The sequence below is a fragment of the Phascolarctos cinereus genome, unplaced genomic scaffold (genome assembly GCF_003287225.1).
Source record: "Phascolarctos cinereus isolate Bilbo 61053 unplaced genomic scaffold, phaCin_HiC Scaffold_1;HRSCAF=81, whole genome shotgun sequence".
Taxonomy (NCBI): domain Eukaryota; kingdom Metazoa; phylum Chordata; class Mammalia; order Diprotodontia; family Phascolarctidae; genus Phascolarctos; species Phascolarctos cinereus.
Window position 1 is genome coordinate 277,114,868 of NW_027555514.1, and position 7,287 is coordinate 277,122,154.

At 39.2% G+C, this 7,287-nt stretch overlaps 1 long non-coding RNA gene across 1 annotated transcript in view; it reads left to right on the forward strand.

The window, feature by feature from the left end:
- Window positions 1–6,816, forward strand: part of LOC110205705 (uncharacterized) — a 28,529-nt gene extending 21,713 nt beyond the window's left edge. Inside the window, exons 2-3 of the long non-coding RNA XR_002323661.2 lie at window positions 1,663–1,786; window positions 4,124–6,816. This is a non-coding gene — a long non-coding RNA (uncharacterized LOC110205705). The remainder of the gene's footprint in view (window positions 1–1,662; window positions 1,787–4,123) is intronic.
- Window positions 6,817–7,287: the final 471 nt, after the last annotated feature.

Sequence of the window (7,287 nt, forward strand, 5' to 3'; positions counted from 1 at the left end):
CTTGTCTTTATTTTCCTTCTGTTTTCTCTTATGGTTATTATTAGATTCATTTCCAAAGGCATGCACGGCTTGTGGGTATTAGAACTATCCATTAATCAGATGGGACTGGACTGAGAGTCAGAAAGACCAGCCTTCCAATCCTGCCATAAACATTTATTAGCTGTGACATCCTGAACAAATCGCCTAACCTCTCTGTACCTCAGTTTCCTCATCTGCAAAATGAGGAGCTTGGATTCTGAGGTCCTTTCTAGCTTTAGATTTGTACTAGTATGAATTAAGAAAGATTTATTAAGCTTTATTTGTTGTGCCAGGCACTTTGCTAGGCACAGGGGATGCAAGCATAAATGAACGAGTCCCTTCTAGTTGACATTCTAGAGGTTGACAAGCTGAACGCGTGTAAGCATGCTGGTTGGTTGTGTCTGAGTCTTTGTGACCCATCTGGGGTATTCTCGTCAGAGATACTGGAGTGGTTTACCATTTCCTTCTCCAGCTCATTTCACAGATGAGGAAACTGAGGCAAACAGGATGAAGTGACTTGCCCAGGGTCACACAGCTAATGTCTGACATGTATCTATCCCTTTATACACACATGCATATATTACTACATGCATGAACATGTTATATATGTATGTATGTACACATACGCACATATGCACACATATACACAACTATGTATGTATATACATACAAATATACACACAAATTCATATATAAACACATAACTATGCAACTATATAAAATAGACAAATATATGTACATGTATGTATATGTGTAACATGTATATACATATACACACGTATACATATGCACACATGAGTATGTATGTATGTACAAATGCATACAAATATACACACATAAATTCATACAGAAACACATAAATATATGCAACTATATAAAATAGACAAATATATACATATATGGATATGTATAATATGTATATACATATATACATACATAAATACCTATATACATACATACACACATATGCACACATATACACAGGAGTATGTATGTATACGTAAATACATACAAATATACACATATAAATGCATACACAAATAAATGTAAATATATGCAACTATATAAAAATTGACAAATATATGTACATATATGTATATGTGTAATATGTATATACATGTATACACATACATAAATACCTGTATACATGCATACACATACATGTGATGAACAGTATTGCGAGATAAATAGAGAGCTAGTCTTGGACCTGAGAAGGCCTGATTCTAGGCTTGCCACTGACCCACACCGTCCTAGCGATGTGAGTTACATCACTTCATCTCTTAGCGTCCCAGGCAAGTCTCCAAGACTATAATTTACAGAGAATAAGTGAACATGCTTTGGTAGGTGGTTTCCTCAGGCAACAGGCATTTATTAAACACTTACTATGTGCCTGGCACTGTGCCAAGTGTCTGAGATACAGAGGAAGGCAAAAACACATTCTCTGTCCTCTGTACCCCTTTTAAGGAAGGAAAACAACACACAGGTAGCTCTCTCTGCACATACAAGATCTAGACAGAAATCCCACTAGGGAGTTCCTCATGCTAGTGAAATCATAGCTTAAGGCCCTGTCCATATTGGATGATCTCATTGGGCAAACAGGCAGTCTCTGCTAGGTAGTAATGGATACTTTCTTCAATTTTCCAGGGGGAAAGGCCACATGGTCAAGTACAATCATCACTGGAAACTCTCCCTCAGGATGCAGCGACTGGGGACTTTTCTGGGCCTGCTTTGTGGAGGTGATCTTCCATTGCTGTTTGACACATCTCTGGTAATGTTTCCTCCTTTGGAGCATTAGAAACATTTCCTCCAATGGAAAGTATGGTGGACTAGGGGTCAGAGGCCCTGGATTCAAATCCTAACTACAGTTTACCAAGTGACCTGGGGACATTTTCAGTTTCCTCATTTGAAAAATAAAAGAGGTTAATAGATATCAGGGTTCTTAATCTGAGAATCACAGACCCCTAAAAGGTCTATGGACAGATTCCTAAGGGCCCGTGAATTAGGAAATTTTATTATTTTGATATGATTGGTTTCCTTTGTAATTCTAAGTATTTATTTTACATATTTAAAAATGCATTTTAATGTACATATTTTACCCGTTCTGAGAAGTTCATAGGCTTCCCAGCACTTTCCCATTAGGGTGTGACTTCCTCAAGGGCAGGTCCTGACTTTTGCAGTCTTTTTGTATCCCCAGAACTTGGCTCAGTGCCTGGTACCTCATAGGTGCTTAATAAATACTTATTGCCTGATTTATTGACTGACTAGACTTCCAAATGGGTCCAAGACCCTTTTCCAAACGATTGCTACAGATCCTCCCAGCTATCAGATCCATGATCCCATGCTTCCTGTTTTTGTAACTGGTCCGCTCTTTACATTTCTCCAGAAGGGTTCAAGTCAGTTTCATTTCAAGAAGCACGCACAACTCGCATTAGAGCCAAGTTGGACAGAAGGGCCTGGAGTAGGGGCTCCCAGCCCAGCCTCTCATTTGTTCAAGGCAGCCAACGAGAGCACACAGTGGCCTTGGCCAACAACTCCCCACATGACGCTCCAGGGCCTCTGATCCCAGCCATTTTTTTTCTCATGGAACCCCTATCTCCTCTGAGTTCCCCTCCACCCCTGTCTTCTTCCTGTGCCATCTCACGCCCCTTCCTGAAGTCGGTGAATTTGTTTTGTTTTTCTTTTATTCCTCCCTTACTGGGTGGTTTTATTAGTCCCACAGGTAGTTGCTGAAAATATTTTAATTTCTTTAGCCCAGATTTTAGCGTACTGGCACTTAGAGACCGCTTAGTGAAGGGTACGCCTTAAACAGAAAATAAATCTGTCAAAACCCATCAATCTCTCAGACTCCCCCCCCCCTTAAGTGGATTGTTTTTCTGAAGATTCGGAGAGCTGCCTTGGCCTTCTTTGATTCTTTTCCTGCTCACAACCACATTGGTTGCATATTAAGATCCTTGAAATCATTACAAGCATCTCTCTGGCTACCCTTCTGCCCACAACTAGAGATAGGGAAGCTGTTTCACAGGCCTCATTTAGACTTTGAGCTCCTAGGAGATATTTCACGATGATAAGCAGCCCAGTTCCTAGCCACAGAGCAATGCATCATGAAAGAAGTTGAAATTTCCTTTTCTTTGGCATTTTAATGTATACTACTACCGCATTCTCTCTATATGAATATTCAGGCAATTATACTTTGAAAGAAAAAGTATGGAAGTTTGACTCATGGGATCATAGATTTATTCTGTATAAACTAATGTCCTTTTTTTCCTGTGTTAGAATGCAAAGTCTTCATGTGTAGGGATGGTTTTGTCTATTATATTTGTGCCTCCAGTCCCTAGAGTAGGACTTGGCTCATAGCAGGTATTTGAAAAATGTTTGTTGAAGGAAAATAATCAATATAATGACTCATTGGAAACAAATACATATGTGTATATATAATATATATATATATATATATATATATATATATACTTATATATATATATATATATATATATATATATATATATACTTATATATGTTGTGTGGAAAGGATAACAAAACATGGAAATTGTTAGTGTTGTGAGGGGGTGTGAAAAGACAGGCAAAGTAATGACTTCTTGGTAAAGCTGTGAATGAGTACAACCATTCTCTGTATAGCCCAAAATATTTATAGGAACACTTTTTTTTGTGGTTACAAAGAACTGGAAACAAAGCTGATAACCACTGACTGAAGAATGGCTCAAGAGATGGTGGGACATGACTGTAATGGGATATTACTGTGTCGTAAGAAACATGATGAGTACAGGAAAGCTTGGACTTCAATGAACTGATGCAAAGTAAATTAAGCAGTGCTAGGAAAATAATATGCTTTAAGCCTACAGCAACATAAATAGAAAGAACAAAACCCACAAAAATAATTGAGGGTGAATGTGGTGAAATGAGTTAGAGCAAGTCTGGCCCCAAAGCAGGGAGATGAGAAGAGAACTTTCTCTCCTCCCCCAGCAGTTCCTTTCATAGGTGGGGGATGGTTATATAACTTTGGAAAATTGTGTGTTTTGATTATTTTTTTGTCTTTTTTTCTCTTCCTCTTCTTTTTTTCCTTTAAAATTTTTTTCTGTTGTAAAAGATGGCTCTTCGGGAGGAAGAGGGAGAATGAAGGTTGTTATACACACAACAACAAAAAATAAGAATGAAAATCTGTTTCAAGTGAATGCCCTTTCTGGGTGTTTCGCTCGACCAGCAAGGACCCTACAGGGCATCTAGGAAAAAAGATCAGCTATTCTACTGAGGACCAGAGAGTTGAACAATCTGTTGGAGGTTCCGAGTGGTGGAAGCATGATCTAAACCCATATTTTCAGACTCCAAATCCAGCTTGCTTTCTACTATACCACAAAGACCTAGATTTAAATCCTGACACTGACACATAGCCTTTGTGTCATCCTGGGTAAGTTGTCTTTCCATTCTGGGACTCATCTTCCTCCACTATAACATGTGTGCGTGAGTGTGTGTGTATGTGCGCATACCTCCTATGAGCCAGGCACTGTATTAAGCACAACTACAAATATCATCTCCTTTGTTCCTCACATCAATTCAGGGAAATAGATGCTATTACTGCCCCATTTCACAGTTAAGGAAACTGAGGTAGACAGTGGGTAAGTGACTTGTCCAGGGTCATACAGCTAGTAAGTGTCTGAGGCCATATATGAGCTCAGGCCTTTCATGATTGTAAGCCCAGATTTCTATTTAATGGACTTCCTAATTGCAGTTAGGTTAATGACTTCTAAAGTATGAAAAATCTCTGACTTTTGTTCCTACACATTGCAGTGTTCAAAAGAATTGGCATTGCACAAATACAAATGTTTGCTTGTGAAGTGTAACAATAGTGAGCTACAATGGTATTAAAAACCCCTTTGGGGGTAGCTAGGTGGCTTAGTGGATAGAGTGCTGGGCCTGGAGTCAGGAAGACTCATCTTTCTGAGTTCAAATCTGGCCTCAGACACTTCCTAGCTGTGTGACCCTGGGCAAGTCACTTTGCCCTATTTGCCTCACTTTCCTCCTCTGTAAAATGAGCTGGAGAAGGAAATGGCCAACCACTCCAGTATCTTGGCCAAGAAAACCCCAGATGAGGTCATGAAGTGTTGGGCATGACTGAAAAGACTCAACAACACCTGCTCTATCTATCTCAGACAGCCAACACACTAAAAGTATATCTTAAGGTGCGATAGAAATACAAGTTAGGATTATTCAAACTAGTTCTCCCCCAACTGCTTCAACGGAACTTGGAATCAGAAGACACTGATTCAAGTCAGAACCCAGAGAATCACATAATTTGGGTGTTGAAAGGGACTTAGTCAGCTATCTTGCCCACCCCGTACCCCAAATGAAGTTCCACTATAATCCACCTGACAAGGAGTCACCCAGCGACTGGAAGAACTCCAGGGAAAATAGAACCGCGACTTCTGAAGGAAGCCCATTCTACCTGCAGACAATTCAAGTTAGAAAAGTGTTTCCTGACATCGAGCTTACATCGGCCTCCTTTGCAATTTCTACCTCCTGGTTCTTCCTTTTTTAGCTAAATAGAAGAAATTTAATCCCTCTTCCCCATGGCATCTCTTCAAATGCTTGAAGAAAACTCATGTGGAATTATAGAAGTCTTCTCTTTTCCAAGCTAAAAAAAATCCTTTTTTTTTTTTTCAACTGGTCCTCATGTAACACAGACTCAAGAACCTTCCCCATCCTGGGTGCCCTTTTCTGGAGGCTCCGCAGGCCATCAATGCCATTCTGACACTATGGTGCCTAGAAGTGAGCATGACATTTGAGATGAGGTCTGACCTAGACAGAATGTTATTGACTAGCCTTCCTTCATTCCTTGGGGCTAGGCACCTTTTCATTTTTTAATGCCACCTAGAGTTCCATCAATTTTTTTTTCAGCTTCCCACCTGCCATTGCTGGCTCATTTTGAGCTTAGTCTACTAAAATCTCCTTATTCCCCCCACCCCTGCAAACAGTTATTTAACCCTTCTTCCCACATTTTGTGTATATAATGTTGAACCCAAGTATAAGTTACTCATAAGATTGGGAATTATAGCACAGTACCTGGCACATGGTAAGCACTTAAGAAATATCTTTTGAGTGGATTATAGTACCTGCATTGAAGAACTGAATTTGCCATTCACTTAGACATCACTGAGTTTCAATTTTCTCATATATAAAATGAACTGACAATATTTGTACTATCTACTTCATAGAGTTGTTTGTAGGATTAAAAGAGAAAAGGTATGTGAAATATTGTCTCCACGATACTTTTTGGACTAAGAACCACCCTGATTCTGTTCTTCCTCTTTCTTATTTTTCTTACTCTTCCTTCTTTCTTCTCCTTCTTCCCCTTCCCCCTCCTTCCCTTCCCTCAATTTCCTTCCTTCCCTTCTACCACCTCTTCTTCCTTTACTCCTCCTTCATTATCAAGACACTCTCTATAAATGGCTGCATTCCAAAGAAGTTAAATGGACCATGTTTTGTCCTTCCAGACATTAAGGGAATCATAAAACCTTCCATTTACATATTTTGCAGCTACAAAATGTTTTACATCTATCGCCCAATTTGATCCTCTAATAATTCTGTGACACAGGTATTATGGGCATTTATATCTTTATTTTTATATAAAGAAATCGAGGTTCAGAGAGTTTAATGGGACCTCCCCAAAGTCCAATGAAACACAAGTAGAAAAAAAATCAGTCTTCTAACTCAGTTTCGTGGGTAGAGAAATCTTTCCAAATTCTCCAATTTCTCTCAGCCAATTTTTAAAGGCCCAGAAAATCACCAGCCTCTAGAACATGTACACAAATAGAAATGAATAAAAAGGAGAAATAGAAAAGAGGGAAAGGGATAGACTGAATGGTGGAAAGGGGCAATTAAGGAGCAATGTTAGTCTTCTTTCAAGGCAAATACTTTTATGGAAAGTTTTTGCCTTCTTGCCATTCAGGAAGTGCTGATTAAAGAAGTGGATCTCAGGCACAAAATAATTGAACAAAGAGAAGAATACTGGGTCAACAGTCCCAGTCCCTATCGGGCTGGAAAATGACATGCTCAGGATGTTTTCCAGTTGTAAGATATTTGATAGTTAATACTTTGATTCCCCAAGTGTTCAGATGCTTAGTTCTTCTTAGTGAAAGAAAAGGGGGAAAAACCCAATGATTTCTAATCCTTTTCGTTCTGATAAGCTTTAACTTTTCATTTTCGGATGCCTCAGTGAGCCTCCTTCCCTTTGTCTTCTAGCACAGCACCCATTAA